Source organism: Mercenaria mercenaria, chromosome 11 (assembly GCF_021730395.1).
Source record: "Mercenaria mercenaria strain notata chromosome 11, MADL_Memer_1, whole genome shotgun sequence".
NCBI classification, from domain to species: Eukaryota; Metazoa; Mollusca; class Bivalvia; order Venerida; family Veneridae; genus Mercenaria; species Mercenaria mercenaria.
The window spans coordinates 31,637,603-31,657,285 of record NC_069371.1 but is presented as its reverse complement, the minus strand read 5'-3'; the positions used below and the strand labels follow the sequence as shown (position 1 = coordinate 31,657,285).

The window sequence follows — 19,683 nt, the reverse complement described above, 5'->3', positions numbered from 1 at the left end:
TTTATCAAAAACTTTAACCATAAATTCTAAGTTAAAAAGGGCATAATTCTATCAAAATTCAATCAGAGTTATGGGGATTATCTTTCCTGGTGTAGACTTCGATAGTAAATAACTATTATAAGTTTCAAGTCAATAGCTTTAATAGTAACAGAGATATTTGACTTTATCAAAAACTATAACCAAAAATGCTAAATTAGAAAGGGGCAAAATTCTGTAAAAATTCAATCAGAGTTATGGAGATTGTTCTTCCTGGTGTAGACTTTGATAGTAAATAAGTATTTTAAGTTTCAAGTCAATAGCTTTGACAGTTACAGAGATATTTGACTTTATTAAAAATTTTAACCAACGGAGACGCCGACGCCGGAGCGAATGCAATAGCTCTACTTTTTCTTCGAAAAGTCGAGCTAAAAACAGGCACATCCACATTTTATATCACCTACCGCATAGTGATGATATAATAACTCAAACCCTATTGCCGTTATAAAATCTTTTTCATATCGCACATAATATAATTAAACTATGTTGAGACAGTCCCCTTGAAAAATCTATCGCCTTAGGTGCCCACAGTCCATGTAGACTTAATCCGTAAATGTCTAATTTGTACTTGTCCGTATGATAGTTAAAGAGTAAATTCTGGTCCGATTTCAGTTGTCCGTACAAGCTTTGGGACAACCAGGGCAATACGGACAATTGAATTTGCCACCCCTGGAATAAATGAATTGACAAAACAAAAAACTGAAAAGGCTAGAAAGTTAAAGGTTTTAACAAGTTTGACTTACAGGACAATTTAAGGTAAGGCTGAGTGAGTTGGGATTTTTGTGCCCCCAACCCCTTCCCCTCCCCAAAAAATAGTTTGATGGGGGGCACTTAGAGTTGCCCCTTGGTCATCTGAATTTGTGTCATGCATATGTCAAAAAAAAGTATTTGACTCCCGAGTCATCAAACGTCACATGTGGAAGTGCACACCTGTTGTGTTAATTTGGATCTCACACAGCCAGGCTATAGTTATGGCCCTTGACTTAGTCAGAAATATGCATTAAAAGGGCATAAAACATTGTCAGATCATTTTCCTTACATATTTGATGTTTGGATCGCTCAAAACCCTGGATTATGTCTTGGCTTTTGCTCATCCCTTGGTGATATTTGGGGTTTTACTGTGTAAGTCATTCCATAGGCTTTCTGGAAAAAACAGTAACATATAATGGTGCTATCTTATCCCTGCCTGTCAAAGCTTATTGTAACAATATGTACCTTAGATAATCCTGACAGTCTCCATACAGGAAAAATTGTTCATTTTGACATGGTTGCATTATGGTACAGAACTGGAACTGTTGGTGGATATATAAAATGCACATTCCAATTTAGATGTCATTTTATAATGTGATTCCTGATGACAGAACATGTTTATTATGTCCCCCAAAGGGAGGCATATTAGTTTTCAACTGTCCGTCCGTTCGTTCCTTCTTCACAACATTAACTTTCTGCATGAAGGCACTTTACTCGCGAACCACTTCACCCAGGACCTTCAAACTTCACATGCTGATAGTACTTATTGAGTACATGACCCCTACTGACTTTGGGGTCACCAGGTCAAAGGTCAAGGTCACCAGGTCAAGGCGCTGCGGGCGGGGGAGGCATTTGTCACCATTAGTGACAGCTCTTCTTTTTATTTATGTAATTGATTGTAATGAACATTAAAATAAAGAGGTTTTCAACAAACCAGTTATTATTTCCCACTGGGATTTTCTCAGGTAAATGACTTGAGTGAATGTTTTGTTTTTTTTTATCGTTTTTTTTTTGTTTTTTTCGGTTTGCTTATTACTTCTTATTGCTCAAGATGATGATTGCATGGGTAACCATTGTCTGAAGCAGCTGCTAAAAACAGAATAATTAGCATATTATCTGGATAGGTCTTGTAGTGTAAATTATTATTTACAGATAAGGCAGAATGATGGTGCCTGTCACTTTATGCTTATTACCTGGAAATGGCATCAAAAAAGGACATTGATTCTTGTGACCTATTTTAAAGGTAGCACATACCATAATACTGGAGCAGATTCACTATTGAAATTGCAGGAGATTTTGTATCCTGTCATATTTAGAGTTTGTTTGAACAATTGGGCATGTTAAATATTACTTCTAATATCCTTGTTTGGATTGTTCAATCTGAAAGCCATTTTAGTGAAGCCATTGTTTTCATTAGAATTACAGTAACAGATGGTGCCAATCCCTGCCTGTCATAGCTTATCTCCAGGAAATACCTGCAAATATGTACCTTAGATAATACTGACAATTTCCATGCAGGAAGACTAAAAATGCTCTTTTGACAAGATGCTTTATGGTACAGAATTAGAATTGTCAGTCAATAAATAAAATGCACAGAGATAAAAGAGGGGTAAGATATGTCTTTCAATTAAGATGTCATTTTATAATGTGATTTCTGATGATGAACACAATTATTTTTGATGTAGGTAATTGATTTAGGTTTAACCAGGACATTGAAATAAAAATGAGTTGTCATATCTCACTGGGAGGGTAATTTACAGAAGTTGAACAGTATTTTTCTCAGGTAAATTATGGAAGTTTGTTTGTTTACTAAGCAACGTACTTTAGCTCGTTGCAACAATGGTTTTGTGATAGTAAATATTATGAGGTTCAGAGGTTACACATATTTTAATAACCCCCACAGCCAGGCATAGTTTTTGCTGGCCATGATCTACTGTATGTGTAATTAGCGGAGTACTAATTTTCGCGCTATTAGCGGGATCGGGCATGCGCTAATTCATTTCTAGTGCTAATATTAGACTGAAATGAAAGACTTAAAAAAGTGATATTTATAGTATTATAAATACCGTAATCACAATGCAACAGAACACAGATAAATATATACTAATTGTGTAAATACGACAATAACTGCATTCCTAACTATTATTCTGCAGAATCTTTTAATAGGATAATTTAACCTGTTTGAATATTAGTACAAAAGTCATCTATTTTTGTAAATTAGGCTGCTTTTTTTTTCTTCGCCATTGTCCATAAACATGGTATATAACACCTTCAGAGTAGATCGCCAGTTTGTCCGGTCACGCTAATAACAAGAGTCACCATAACATTATACTGCTTGAAAACCAAGTGCATATTTGAAAACAAACAATTATCACCATTCTGCACTGTGTACATGTACAAATTTTCAGTATACAGATTAACACTAATCTAAACGAATGTAGATTTTATGTCATACTGTAGACCTATGCAGTTTTATGTGCGTGCCTGGTCGATTTCATTACGAATACCATTCAGCCACCAACTGGCTATTTTAGCGCTGGTGATACTGCGCTAATACAAGTATGCGCTAATAAGTTGAAACTACTCAATTCAAGGTGTTGGCACTAAAATTTAGCTGCGCTGATATAAGTACACTTACAGTATCTACATGTATATTCATCTGAAAGCAGTTTTGTATAGAGAAAGTTATGGCATAAAGTTGTCAATCTTTGAAGATTGATTTTCAGTTGTTATCCAGTGATCCCAGTTTTTAGGGTCACTAGGTCAAGGTCACAGGCAAATTGAAAGTGAAAATAGTTTCCAATCCACAACTGTGTAATGCTTAATTAGGCTTGAAGAGATCAAACTTACAGTATGATTGCCTGTGGTCACTGCATGATCACTGCATGTATAAGGGGTATGTAGATCAAAGGTTAAAGTCACAGCAATGTCAAGACTGAAAAACATTTACAATTATAGTCCTTTGGCGTTCGGTCAGCATGGGTAAACAGTTGGATGATTTGAGGAGAAGCCAATGACTCTCTTTGGTCTTCAAGAGTAAGTCAAAGCTCAAGCTTACAGTGACCTTGAGATTAGAAATTTCATAAAATTATGGTAACGATAAATTGTATATGTAACAATACAACAAGCTTGCATAAAATATGAAAGCACAGTATGCAGAACTTAGTTTTTCACAACAATATTTGTAGGCCATCTAACTACTTGAGACTGGAAATTACATGCCCTGAGTTACCATCTATAGCTAGGCCATTAGTTGAGACCTTACATTCAAAGCAAGATGTAATAAGTTTGAGACCTGACAGCAGAATGTTTCACGTTTTTAAATCTAAATTATGGATACATTGAATCTGTTGTGCACAGTCTTAGACAATAAAAGACACAGAAAATGTAAATCTACACTCAACAAAATTCCTAATCGGTCGGTTCATACTTGTATTACTATTTTGTTAATAATGCATGTATTTATACGAAATTTCACATACCGACATTTGAATCAGTACTGCAACTAATTATTAATTTATTTTTTGCGACTCATGGCCAAAGTAACCGCATTAGGCGTTCTGACTAATATTGCATATTTTGCACGTGCATGGCATGTGCATCAACATGCACGCGTTCGTTTACACTTTTGGCATAACTGACGCAAGTCCTACGTGAAAAACACATATCATGGTGAAATTGACACAAGAGCAACGCGATCGAGCTGTTGGAATGTTGCTAGCCAGGACACATTTACGACACATGCGTAATTATTTTTGCAACAAATTTCAACGAAATTTCAATATAATTTCTGTGTAGCTCTTTTAGTGAAATTTAACCAAAGTACAATTCATTGAAGTGACCGATTTTTAAATTTGTTGTATAATTCCAACAGCCCGGGTGCGTTGCTCTTGTGTCAATTTCATGATGATATGTGTTTTTCTAGTAGGACTTTCGTCAGTAATGCAAAAAGTGTTCATTATCACGTGCATATTGGTGCACATGCCCTGCACGTGCAAAATATGCTATATTGGTAAAAACGCCTAATGCGGTTACTTTGGCCGTGAGTCGGTCAAAAATAAATCAATAATTAGCTGCAGTACCTTTTCAAATGTCGGTATGTGAAATTTCGTGTAAATACATGCATTATTAACAAAATAGTAATAGAATATAAACTGACCAATTAGGAATTTTGTTGAGTGTATAATGTCATGTAAAATTTAGTGAAAATATATACCTATTACAGTAGTCATGTAGGACCATTAATGCACCAGAATCTCATTGTGGTCAGGTTTTGTTGAGCAGACCTTAATTGATATGCCAGTCTTAAATCTAATTATTTTGATTGGTGTTACATCATCTGAAGTGGAATAAAGAGTTTTTTTTTTTTCATTAATTAAGTAGAATAACATTTAGAAGAACAAAGAGACATGGTTCCAGATGCAGTTTCAAAATAACTTGTAGTGTAATTAGAACATAGAGTCAATTAATGTAGTACCCTTGAGATTTTCTGTTTACATTCGGAGAAGATGAATGCTTCTTTAAAAGCCAGAGATTAGCACAATGTCATGCCCTTAAAAGGTGCAGTTTTTATGTACCTGTCATAGTGTAACAGTATGTATTTAAGCTTAATATTTAGTTTTTTTGCAGTATGTAAAATTATGTACATGATTATCTAGATACTTGATCCTTTATAATGTTTTGTAAGTATCGCAGAAGTAAAGCACCAAATGTGACATTAGTTACTGTTAATGCAGTCTTTAAACACTAAATGCTTCTGCCATAAAATCCTCTTTAAAAGCACTTCCTAAAAAATCTGACATTCTTTCTTATACCCCAGTCACACATAAGGCGCGGATAGCTATGTCTAGCCACGGATAGAAACGTAGTAATCTGTATTGATCCATACCTGAGCCATACCTCAAAGTAGTAATCCGTTTCAGTCCGTACCAACACTTGGTCAAAACGTATTCAAGACTTATCCCAAACTTGCATTTGAACATTTGAGCAGTCCATAGCCATTTGAGAGTGACCCCTGTCAAATGAATACTCATACTTCATGAAGTATTCATGAAGTTTGCATGATTACTTCATGCAGGACTTCATGAAGTCTTCATGAGGAAGAAGTGAACTGAAAATGAGACAAATTCATCAACAACTCATGAAATGTAACTTCATGAATAATTCATGAACAACAGAAGGCATAAAAATGCATAAAATCAAGCATGTATTGTTTGCATGAAAAAGTATTGACCTATGCATTAATTAATGTTCATGAAGACTTCATGCAATTATTCTTCAAAAAACACTTCATGAATAATGCATGAAGTTCTTGTTCTTAATTTCATTGTCTCATTTTCAGTTCACATGTTTGCCATGAATACTTCATGAGTTATTTTCAGTAAAATTGATGGATGCATAAAAATGCATGAAATCAAGCATGGGTATTTTGCATGAAAAGCTCTTGAACTGTGCATTAATAATTCTTCATAAAGACTTCATGTAAATATTCTTAAAAAAACACTTCATGAATAATGCATGAAGTTTTTGTTCTTTCTTTCATTGTCTCATTTGCAGTTCACTTCTTTGGCATGAATACTTCATGAATTATTTTTAGTAAATTTCATGAAGAAACTTTTTGAGCTTTTCTTGAGCTTCTTTTCATGATTTTTTTTTTTTTTATATAAATTTCAATGTGAAGGTCAATTTGATTTTGACCTAGGTGACCCTGTAATTAACCAGGTTTTCAACGAAAACCTGAGTTATTAGATTGGGGTAGATGTCGGTCGGGCGGGCGGGCGGCGGCGGCGTCAAACTGGTGTTTCCGGTCAATAACTTTTGTTTCGGTAAAGATATTTGAATAAAACTTGGTATGTATGTAGCTTATATCAAGACAAAGGCTGGGATTGATTTTGGGGTTTCTGGGGTCAAGGTCAAGGTCACTGTTACTTAAAATAGAAAAAGGGTTTCCGGTCAATAACTTTTGTTTCGGTAAAGATATTTGAATAAAACTTGGTATGTATGTAGCTTATATCAAGTCAAAGGCTGGGATTGATTTTGGGGTTTCTGGGGTCAAGGTCAAGGTCACTGTTACTTAAAATAGAAAAAAGGTTTCCGGTCAATAACTTTTGTTTCGGTAAAGATATTTGAATAAAACTTGGTATGTATGTAGCTTATATCAAGACAAAGGCTGGGATTGATTTTGGGGTTTCTGGGGTCAAGGTCAAGGTCACTGTTACTTAAAATAGAAAAAGGGTTTCCGGTCAATAACTTAACTTAGGAATGAGCTATCATGATGAAACTTGGTGTATAGCAAAACTTATATAAAGTTGTAGCTTGGATTGATTTTGGGGTTTCTGGGATCAAGGTCAAGGTCATTGTTACTAAAATAGGGTTAGGGTTAGGTTAGGGTTAGGGTTAGCATATCTTCTACATGCATGGAGGGATTTTGATGAAAGTTGGCACAATTGTTCATCATCATGAGACGGAGTGTCATGCGCAAGAACCAGGTCCCTAGGTCTTAGGTCAAGGTCACACTTAGAGGTCAAAGGATACAAGAATGAAAAGTTTGTCTGGAGCATATTTTCTTCATGCATAGAGGGATTTTGATGTAACTTGGCACAATTATACACCATCATGAGACGAAGTGTCTTGCGCAGTTCCATTCTTTAGAATTACTTCCCTTTGTTGTTACTATAAATAGCTTATATTTAACTTTTTCATTACTAGACGTAGGGAAAAATCGAGACCACTTTTCTGTAGTACAACATGCATGTTACATCCAATTTTGAGGTGTATTTTGACCAATCTCTACCTGGTAAGGATTTCTGTGTGGACTTAAAATTATTTTTTTTGTATTTTTTTTTTTTTTTTTTTTTTTTTTTTAGATTAACTTCCCTTAGTTGTTACTATAAATAACTTATATTGTAACTTTCTTATAATTGACCGTAGGGAAAAACCAAGACCACTTTTCTGTGGTACAACATAGTTGTTACTTTCTAATTTTAGGTGAATTTTAAGGTATCTCTACCTGGTAAGGAGTTTTTTAGTGGACTTAGAAAAACAAAAGAATTACAGTGATTACTAAACAACCACAAAATTAAAATTACATCTGCAAATACAGGTGCTAGAGTAAAGAAATTTGCTGTGACGGGCGTATATTGTGACATTCTGGCACTCTTGTTTATTCTTATGAAAAGTGTTGAAAACCTGGTTTCGTGGCATTGCCGCGTTTCTTGTATTCTCATTTAGGAGCAACTTTGGTACTAGGGATTAATTGTGGCCAAGTTTCATTGAAATTCACCCATTTCTTTCGGATGTTATTTTCAACGCATGAAGGAAGCACTGAACAAATGCGACTGGATAAGCCCACTGTCTCATTTGCACTTCATGTTTTTTCCATGAACACTTCAAGAATAAATATTCTTATAACTTCATGAAGACATTTGTGCTTAAATTCTTGAATATTTCATGAACAATACAAAACATTATAAAAGGACTTCTTTGCCATAGATGATATAGTAATCCATCATATTTTCAGTTACTAAATAATACTTGTACTAATTAAGTAGTATCCATGCACTTGTTATTAAGAGCTGAGATAATGTATTGAAATTCATGAAACATAAATTTTGAATTTCATGAATATTTATTCATGAACTATTTTTGTAAAAAAAAGTTTCATGAACTAGTCAAGGTAACCAGTGTAGGAGTGAAACCTGAGAGATCTGCATGTTATGGGATTCTTTGAACAATATCGGTATAGCTTGATACAAGAAAAAAATCCTGTAGGTCAAAGTGTTGTTCAGTTAGTGCCTAGAGATTGTTTTAGCCTCTGTCGAGTCACTGTGACAGTGACATTTTCAACCCTCAACAAATGAAATGTTGAGTCAAACAGTAAACTGGAGTGGGATTGGAAGCATAATAAAAAGTAAACAACTGCTGTATAAAATACAAAACATTAAGTTAAACAATGTGTAATTTACTTTAATCTCAAGATTGAAATTCAGATACTAGCTTTGCGGGTCGCGAATACTTGTGACATTTTAGAAGGATTTTATATTTTTAAAATGAATGATTTATAACAACACCATAATTACTTACCTGATATTCAGTATACTCATGTTCCTTTTAAACCATTCCTAACTGTAGTATGATAAATATTTCCTTCTCATTTGCTGCAGAAACTTCTCAAAAATTGCTGAATCACATGTGCAAAAAATTTCTCAGCATGCAACAAAATAATGGAAACTGATCATGTGACATGAATTTAATGTTCATGAACAGTTCATGAACTTATTCATTTATTGTAAAAGGTAAACCTAAGTTTTATGTTTAATGAATGAACAGTTCAGAAACTCACAGTTGGGTTCAAGAACTGGTACTGAACTAGAAAAAGGTTTTGAATTTTAGTACTTTTAATGAATCATAGATATACTCATTGAATATTCATGACTTTTTCTTAAGAACACATAAAGAATGTTTTAAGAATTTTATATTCTTAAACTGCTCATAAAATGTTCATCTTTTTTTTCAAGAATTTTTCTTGAATTCTATAGGTGTATTGACATTCATGAAAAAATCTTGATTCATTCTTAACTATTTCATGAATATTTCAAGGATTTTATGAATCTGTCAGTAATGCTTGATATCTTCATGAAGTAGATCAAACGACACTTCATGCATAAAACTTCATGAAGAATTCATCCAGAACAGTTCATGAATAATTCATAATGGTGATGAAAAATTCATGATTTCATGAATTCCATTTTGCAGGGGGGGGTAATTTAAAACTTGGTTGAAAGTTATTCATCGGTAGTTAAATGTACTAAAACGTAGTTACCCGTACTGAAACGTACCTTGCCATATTGATCCGTAGCTGAACGTAGTTATCCGAGGTAGACCGCACTTAAGCGTAGTTCAACATAGTACTTATTTGTGTCCTGTATTTTTTTGTTCCCGCTTTCTCACCATTTTTCCCGTACTAAGACCTACTGCTCTCTGTTCTTATCCGTGTCCGCCCCCCACAGACCAATCTCATCTGCACCGTACGTCAACACACGGACATATCTGTATGTGTGACTGTAGGGATTTTCACCGAAAATTTTAGTGTCCTGAACATGAAAAAGAAGATTTCTAAAGATTTAACTCAACCAACTGAATTTCATAGTCTTGGTCCAAGTTGATGTAACTGTATCTTGAGCCTAGTCTCATAGCTGCAGCATCTGATTGGTTGATCATGACATCATTCTGAAAATGACCAATGACATGGACTTACTCAGACTGGTCTCCAGATGTAAGACTGTGATATACAGATCTGCCCTGTACTATAGTGTTACTGGTTAAGGGTGAATGACATAACCCATATGAAATTATGCTCAAAGTAATTAAAATCTGTACAGGTAGTTGCCAAAATTAATAGTACTATATAATTATATAGTAGCGTTTATTCTTAACCACGTAGCGCTTATTCTTTACCACGTTTGTATATTTTCAGACACCAACAAAGACTGTTTTACATTATGCGTGTTTCCAGAGACAAGCTGTCCGTAGTTCAGTCACTGTGTGCGGTCACCAATCATAGGTCAGTGTTTATTGAGACAATAATGCATTAATTTACAGGCTTTACAGGCGTAAGTGACAAAATATGATGTAAACAATGAAGGATCACCTACATTAATATTCATGTCCAGTTTCTTGGTGGATCTTTTATGGTCGTCTCAGAATAATGCTAGATTATATATTTATGTACAATAGCAAGTCAATAGAGTTTTCTGCTTTTAAGTCATATGCATTTACAGCTTGTGTGATGTATCAAATTTTAGGGTGTAACTGCTGTAATTTCCAGCTTATATCCTTGGGCACAACATGGATGAATCCAGCTGAGGGCAACCCTGGCAGTTGTACACCTCTCTAAAATCTGTGTAGCATACCATTCTGTGTGACATAAAATAAGAATCGTATAACTTCAGTAAATTTATAAAGATTTTTATGCCCTTCACTGCAAACTATAAAGTTGAAAAGTCTAAAATTATTTTTCCACCACCTCTAATGTCTGTTTTAGTGTATGTGTCACAGGGTGAGAAAAACAGTTACTCCAGGACATTGAAAACGTGAGCCCTGCTGGGTGATTGCTCTACTGACTGAGATAACCGGCTGCCTTTTACACCAATTCTCCTCTGCCCGCCTCACATATCCTCCTCTGCCCAAGTTCAAGTTGTGATATGTTATGTGTGTGGGAACATGTTAACTACTAAGCACAATTTTGTAGACTGCAGTATGTATGTATTTTAAGTACAGCTGAAAGATGACGAGGCAGTTGATTCCATCCATGACCAAATGTCACAGACTTAGAATCACTGATTCCTCACCCTTAATCTGTATTTGAAATGCAGAATTCTTTCATGTTAAGAAAATTGATAAAATGGAAACTCCACAGGTCGCTCAACACAACAAAAATGAAAATGTGGCAGGCTTGGTTTGATTGCGCCTGTTCATGGGCGGAATTACCGTTCATGCCCTCTAGCCCCAGGTTGAGCAGATGTAGATCTGAGCCTTGCTTAGGACATAATAGAGTCTTTATGTGAGGAAGCCATCCAGCTGGCTAACGGAAGGTTGGTAGTTCTACTCAGGTGCCTGCCTATGATTGAATAATGCACAGAGGTGCACCTTGGGTCTTCCTACGCGATCAAAAGCTATAGAATTGTTGCAACATTAAACCCAACAAAAAAAAAAAGTTTTATCCTTGCAATGAAATGTCTGTGAAACCATCAAGCATGTTATCTAGACCTGATCATTTTTCACAGGAAATGTGAATTTATGCAGTTGAATGACTGTATTGATGAGATTGATTTACAATTAGTGTGAAGACTGAGAGTAAATTACCATTACCACATAGTTAAAGCTAAATTTTACCAATAATTTCAGATTTCTCTCTATTCTAGACTGCTACAGAGAAGGAAATTTCTGATTTATCTAAGTAATTGTTGAAATAAATATCTCTTACTGGTTGGATTGTGTAACAGAATTTTTGAGTTATATTTCTCCGGATCAATATTCCATTATAATGCTACAGATGTTATTCATATTGTATTTCATTTAAGTATGAATAATGGCCACATAAATAGAATTAATTTGCCAGTTGTATTTTTGTCTCACTAATAATGAAAAGTATCTGGTCTACCTTGCCCGCAGTATGATGCATTTCATATGGACCGTATCAAACCCCCACTGCCCCCTCCCTAACCCCCACTCCCCATCCATCCAGCCCAGGCAAAGCATTTTTGAAACTTCTAGAATAGTTTTATTAAATAAGTGCGAAGAAAATTTTAAATGTTCATTTACCTTGTTTCTATGACAACTTTATTTTAAGCCAGTGAACCTTGAATGAGAATCAAAAATTTCTGTATTATTAAGTTATTATCCTATTCTCCCTAATAAAACTTACAGAGAATAAGTAATAGATTATAAAATATATAAACTTATTGAAATTAGGATTATAAAGACATATTAATTGGTTTCATTTCTAAGAAATACACATATTTTACAACCTTAAAGTTTTTTTTGAAAAAAGGGAGTGTTTATTATGGAGGGTATACTAATTAAAATTTTACTGGAATAAATTCTAAATCAACTAGTCAATTAGAGAGAGAGAGAGAGAGAGAGAGAGAGGTTTATCTTAAATATAAAAGACCAGTGAGAAGATTTGAAGAAAATTAAGAAATGACATCCTCTGAAACAATCTGAATTCATTGCTGGATTTCAAAGTTCAGAAAAAATCAGAAATGTTCAGAACATAAACTTTTGTTCAGACTGCTGAAAATTGTTCAGACAGTGTTTAGTCAGTGTTCAGTCATGTTTCAGAAACATAAATTCAGAAAAATATTTTCATGAGGATAGGAGGTTTTGCGGTTTAAAGCAAACTTTAAAAAATGAGGAAAATGTCATAAATACATTTAAAATCATTATAGTCATTTCAAGTATTATAATGTAACATACAATATTATTTATGATTTGTTGTTTGATGGACTATTTTCTTTCAGAATTGTTCGAATTTAAATTCCTCTTGTTATAGATGAAGTGTTTACCTTGCAGTTTATTGACACATTAACGATCCATCGATACCTACTCATATGTCGTGATTATGATTTTATGTCCACTTTTTACAACAGACAATCATTTTTATGACTGTTAAACTAATTTCGTGTTTGTTTGGTGACAATTGAGTGTGAAAAAAGGGTCATAGTCATTAACGGTGTCACTTATGATATATTGAGTGAGGTTGGCTGTAAAATTTATTTGCTTTATGTGCACTGACAAAAATTGATGAAGAAAAATAAATATTGCAATGAAGTATGAAAAAGTAATATTTTCTGTATTGCGCCATATTGTATGGATGTATTTTATTTATACACTGTAATAAAACTGTCTTTGAAGGTGATTTTACTTTTACTTCAAGTCTCAATGACAATGGAAACACATTGCGAAAAAATTTATATTGGTTGGCCTTGATATTGATCAACTATTGATGGAAATGATCAGTGAAATGTGCATTTTGTATTGTTTTGAGAGATTTTTCCTTTTACTTTGATGTCGGGATTTCTCATGCATTCCCTATACGTCATTACTTCATGAAATAATTATAATCAAGCATTTTATTACAATTTTGTACGATGTTGTCCCAGAGTGGGACCTGTACAAGAACGGAAGAAGAAGAAGTAATGTGGGACTTATGTAAGAGGTATTGGATTTCAGTATCTTTAAATGGTTAGTTATTATGTTACATATGTATGTATAATTATTATGTTTTATTCTATACTTTATTGTGTATTTATATTATCAAGACAGTGCAAGAATATTTTATCTGCTTTTCTGTCTGCAGTCTTTTAATGTAGTATCGCGTTATGGTAATGATATATACCCTTCATCTTTAAAACGTATAATTTTGTGAAAAACAAAAATTACTAGATATACGTGGATTTAAGAGAAAGCACAGAAACTTGTCTTTACGTTAATTTTTCTGTGACCTTTTATGTATGCTTTGTGTCTGCAGATGTTTTAGGAATCTGCCTGGATATAATTATTAATAACAGGTAATTCTTTGTGCACATGCAGTCATGTATCTTTATAATTACCTGTTATATAATTTTAATGTCAAGGTCTCTGCAGGTTTTATATGATAAAATATGATGTTTGTCTCTAGAAAGTGCTGAAACTCTTCATAACTAAGTCTAGTATCTTTTCCCCTATTTAAATTGAAAGTTCACATGAACTTCGATGAATTGCACAGTTAAATTGGTTGCACAGGCATTACATGGAATAATGAAGCAGCTATTAGAATGAGGAGCCCGTGAGTGAGTTATAAAATAACTTGCATCTTGAACAGAGAAACGTGGGTTTTTTTTTAACTGATAGGAACAAAATAAAAACTAATGTGGATTTATAAAGAATATTCTCAAAAGGAGAAAATAAACAATATTTATTAATAATAAAAGTCATAAAATCAATATATACTGTTCTGATAATTTATGTAAAAAGTCATATTGCAGGTGAACAGAACATATGAAACTACAAAATGTACAAAAATGTTGCATAAGTGAGATTCACTGAGACTAGATTTAAATCTGTTTTAATTGGCAATATTATGGCATCGTTTTTGACAGTTTAGAGAGGAGAGAAATTCATTAAAGTACACTATAGTACACCTTAAATGAAAAGTTAATTGTTCTATTTTAATTATAGTATTTATTAAACAAACAAGGATGGTTTTTCAGTCTGAGAATCATAGAAAACACGTTATGAAACAAAACTCTTAATACAATAGTTTATTATGATCGAAATATATTACTTTAATGATATCGAAAGAGATAAAACTATCTCATTAACACCTGGGTCTGAGTGTGGGCTTTTATTTAATAAACTAAAATTAAGTACAATTTTTATTTTATTGCAGAGATAAATGGTTTTGACATGAGAATTTCAGTATTTCAATAAACTTTTTTTTCTAATCATTTACGGTATTTTGAGAAGATTTATATACTAATCATGACTTAAGTACATATTTAAAGACCTTTTAACTGCTGGACATACTGTAATCGGCCGATTATAGGTTGCACTCATGTATAGGACGCAGTGAAAAAATATCAGCAGAAAAAAATGCTTATACGCACTTATCACTTATCCGAATTTATGTTTGTCCGAAATTCGCTATAGTTTCTACGAACTCGCCGGTTTTTGATGTTTTTGCGTGTTGTGCAAGTATTTAAATTGAAAAGCATAAACTCTGTGTAAGCACAAACTGCCGCATCCTCTGATCAGTCCATGAATATTGACGCCAGTGAAAACGAAAGTACTCTTTGGCACGTGGCGGTAAAATGACGTAATTTTAAGATTGGTTTGCAAATTGTTTTGAACATTACAGATCAGCGAATACAGTATGATCATATTGGATCAGTCTAAAAGCTTGCATGCACATGTTTATAATTGCCTCCGGGTATGATTAAACGGTTAATTGTTTGCAGATTGTGACAGTAGGTGTAAGATATGTAATGCCTCAGGCATGAATTTCTCGATGAACAAGAGGATTATAGACAACTATCAAAATTATGTTTGAAGACCAGATAATTGATTTCCGAGCTACTTGATATAGAGTTTCAAGTATTTTAATGCAAAATGTGTGAAAACACGCCGGGAAAATTTTACACAGGTCATGTTAAAAACTTAATAATCAGTTACAGAAATGCGTTGTAAAATATATTTTAATGAAAAACAGCATTTATTTATGATATCTTAAGATTTTACATGAGCTCTAAATTTTATATTTTATACAAAAATAATTTAGGACACCGAGTCCTGATACCGGCTATTAGCTATGCCCGAGTCATTGGTATTTACTCCCCTTGAATTCTCTTCAATATAAAGGTATACGGTGTAAACAAAGATCGATTTTCTTAATTTTTGAGTCAGGGGAAATGTTTGGTCTTTTTCTATCCCTATATATGGGACGCATTGGTCCTTCGAGACCAGAATCTCTGTAAAAAATGTGCGTGTTATATTCGTAGGACGACGGTAAGCAATAGTCTTAGCCTGGAATTGGGTTTTCCCAAATCAATGTAGGTACAAATATCGCCGATTTGTTATATAAACTATTAAAGTTTGACCTTTAATACATCAAACGTTTCTTTGAATTGACAAGCCAAACTCATACTATTTACTAAGGACAGATATGTTAACGTCATTATTTATAAGATTTATAAAATAAGTTTGAATTTGTGTTGTGTGTAGGTTTAATATTTTGACATATTTCAGTGCTACATAGCGCAATCTATTTATAGAATGGTTTGTTTGTACCCACAGCGCGTGCATGAATCTTGGTAAAACCAGACGTAAACCAAGTTCCGGAGTAAATCTATTATAAAACAAGAGCCACAGCGTCAAGTGTAATTGAGTTAATTAGGGTTATGATGGTAGGGTAGAGGGGATGTGTATATGTGAAGCATATTACATTAAATGGTAATAAATCTCAGGCAAAACAACACTAAACAGTGCAAATGAGATGGTTCCTTCTATTCCCAAAACAATATGATATATGCATTAACATACATTTTTCTTGAAACAGACACTATTGCATATAAAGCAGATTTAGTTTTAACCCTTACCCTTCTAAATTTCTATAATGAGCTTGTGCATCTTTCAGTTTTGACAGTACCATTAACAGTTAAAAGGGGTACCAAAAAGATACTGACTGAATGGCAAACAGTGCAGATCATGATTAGACTGCATGGATGTGCAGGCTGATCATGATCTGCACTGATCACAGAGGCAGAATCAATTTTGTCTAGCATGATAATTTAAGGGTTAAATATAAATTTCAATAATGTTACCCAGATGGTCCTCTTCCGTGTGATGATTCGCAGTTATTTCAAATCAGATAATATTTTAAGTGTAAGTTTTGCCTTTAATATGTCACGTTAGCTGCTGATTACATAACTGAAAATAAATGAATCCATCCTCTGATAGCACTGAAGGAACAAAAAATATATCTGAGGTTAAATAATGTAGCCAATTGAAGCGAAAATGAAAGATCTTATCTTGTCTAATGAAAATCTTAAATAAACCACAAATTGCCCTAGGGAGTGTTAGAATATTGCTGAGAACAGTTACCTGATAAATATTTGAACTGTTGCATTCTAGAGATAAGATTCCATGGTTTTTAATCATTGTTCATTCTGTCTCTCAACCCATGCATTAGGGATGGTAATTATATTTGCAGCTTGTGGCAATAAATTGCTCAACAGTTAAAGGAAAGGTTTCTAATTTCAAATGATTAAAGGCATTATAAAAGGAATCTCATTAGCATTTTCTTATATTAATTAAAAAGATAAGGCGAGCACTGTTGGTTTTAAGATTTTAAGTGGTCCAAACAGATTTTTTGGGGAATATAAGAATGATGTAAAACATCTGAGATACTGTGAATAATACATCCTGTCTGTTATATGCGCCTTGTAATGTCTGCTATACTTTAATGAAAGATGATTGTACTGTTTTATGTTGGGGAGTTGTGGATAGGGAGGAATAGAAACCTGTGTCTGTCCATTTATGTCTCATACAAAAAAGCTGAGAAATTATATTTACAGTTTACAAAATAGTTCACCATGACTAGTACACCATTACTTCTTGTCTCTATTCAGACCCTATTATTTGTTTGTTTGAGATAACTTCTAAAAAGTTATTTAAATTTTATTTCATTATGTCCCTTTTCACCTGAAATGATAGTAAAATATCAACTTAATTTTTGTTTATCTAGTCTGCACTGTTAAGAAATTTACACCACCTGATAAGCTATTATGGGTCTTGGATTTTGCTAAAAGATTTTAATCATTTTTATACGCCCGTTTGAAAAACGGGACGTATTATGGGAACGCCCCTGGCGGGCGGATGGGTGGGCGGGCAGGCGGGCGGCGTCCACAGACCTTGTCCGGAGCATATCTTCTACATGCATGGAGGGATTTTGATGAAACTTGGCACAGTTGTTCACCATCATGAGACGGAGTGTCAAGCGCAAGAACCAGGTCCCTAGGTCTAAGGTCAAGGTCACACTTAGAGGTCAAAGGTCAAATTCAAGTATGACTTTGTCCGGAGCATATCTTCTTTATGCATAGAGGGATTTTGATGAAAGTTGGCACAATTGTTTATCATCATGAGATGGAGTGTCATGCGCAAGAACCAGGTCCCTAGGTCTAAGGTCAAGGTCACACTTAGAGGTCAAAGGATACAAGAATGAAAACTTTGTCCGGAGCATATATTCTTCATGCATAGAGGGATTTTGATGAAAGTTGGCACAATTGTTCATCATCATGAGACGGAGTGTCATGCGCAAGAACCAGGTCCCTAGGTCTAAGGTCAAGGTCACACTTAGAGGTCAAAGGATACAAGAATGAAAACTTTGTCCGGAGCATTTCTTCTTCATGCATGGAGGGATTTTGATATAACTTGGCACAAATGTTCACCACCACAAGACGGAGTGTCATGCGCAAGAACCAGGTCCCTTGGTCTAAGGTCAAGGTCACACTTAGAGGCCAAAGGTCAGATACAAGAATGACTGTCCGAAGCATTTCTTCTTCATGCATAGAGGGATTTTGATGTAACTTGGCACAATTATACATCATCATGAGACGAAGTGTCATGCGCAGTTCCCTTCTTTAGAATTACTTCCCTTTGTTGTTACTATAAATAGCTTATATTTTAATTTTTTTATTACTAGACGTAGGGAAAAATTGAGACCACTTTTCTGTAGTACAACATGCATGTTACATCCAATTTTGAGGTGTATTTTGACCAATCTCTACCTGGTTAGGATTTTTGTGTGGACTTAAAATTTTTTTTGTATTTTTTTTTTTTTTTTTTTAAAGATTAACTTCCCTTAGTTGTTATAATTGACCGTAGGGAAAAACCAAGACCACTTTTCTGTGGTACAACATAGTTGTTACTTTCTAATTTTAGGTGTATTTTAAGGTATCTCTACCTGGTAAGGAGTTTTTTTGTGGACTTAGAAAAACAAAAGAATTACAATGATTACTAAACAACCATAAAATTAAAATTACATCTGCAAATACAGGTGCTAGAGTAAAGAAATTTGCTGTGACGGGCATATATTGTGACATTCTGGCACTCTTGTTGTGTTTTTAGCTCACCTGAGCCAAAGACTCATGGTGAGCTTTTGTGACCGCTCAATGTCTATCGTGCGTTGTGCGTCGTGTGTCCGTCAACATTTTCTAAAAAAATCTTCTTCTTGAAAACCAAAATTTTACTAGGTACTCTAAATTATGAAGGGAGCTGTATCTGGTGTACATTTCCCCCACTGTGGTCTATAGGTAGACTACATTACTGTGTCAGTTGTTTTTCTTCCCCTTTTACATTAAATTCCTAAACAGAAATTTTGTTACTGGCCTTTACCAGTAAAAGTTAAATCTGTTAATGTCTTTAGTCAAAGTATTCATTAGAAATCATTAAAGGTTTCTTGTACTGAAGATTTACTTGCAAAAGATATATAATTATTTTCATTAGCTTGCCTGAGTGCAGCATTTCATCTTGTTAAGATTCTTCTGTTAAGTGTTGTGTTTCGAAAGTTAATGATAAATTTAAACATCAGTTAGGGTGTTAATGTTTAGCAGAAATTTGAATATATATGTTTAGAAAACATATCACCTGCTTTTTCTAGCTGTGTAATGTAGGTAGCTACTTTAATTAAAAGGCAAATTAAAGACAAAAGCAGAACAATAAAGCTTTTGGTATTCATGAGCTGATAATGTACTTTGAAATTTCCTCTAAAATAGTTACTTCAAAACTAATATAAATGCTAAAAATTGGTAAACAAAAGTTTTGTGTTACAGCTCGTGTTTTATTTCAGTTAGCCTATTA

The 19,683-nt window shown here is 33.9% G+C and overlaps 1 protein-coding gene across 7 annotated transcripts in view; it reads left to right on the top strand.

Annotated features, from left to right (window-relative positions):
* LOC123531790 (zinc finger CCCH domain-containing protein 10-like) overlaps nt 1–19,683 on the top strand; it is a 288,284-nt gene that overhangs the window by 214,668 nt on the left and 53,933 nt on the right. For all 7 annotated transcript variants that reach the window (XR_008365982.1, XR_008365981.1, XM_053517073.1 and 4 more), the window contains one exon: nt 10,262–10,348. The gene's annotated coding sequence lies outside the window, so the exon portion shown is untranslated. The remainder of the gene's footprint in view (nt 1–10,261; nt 10,349–19,683) is intronic.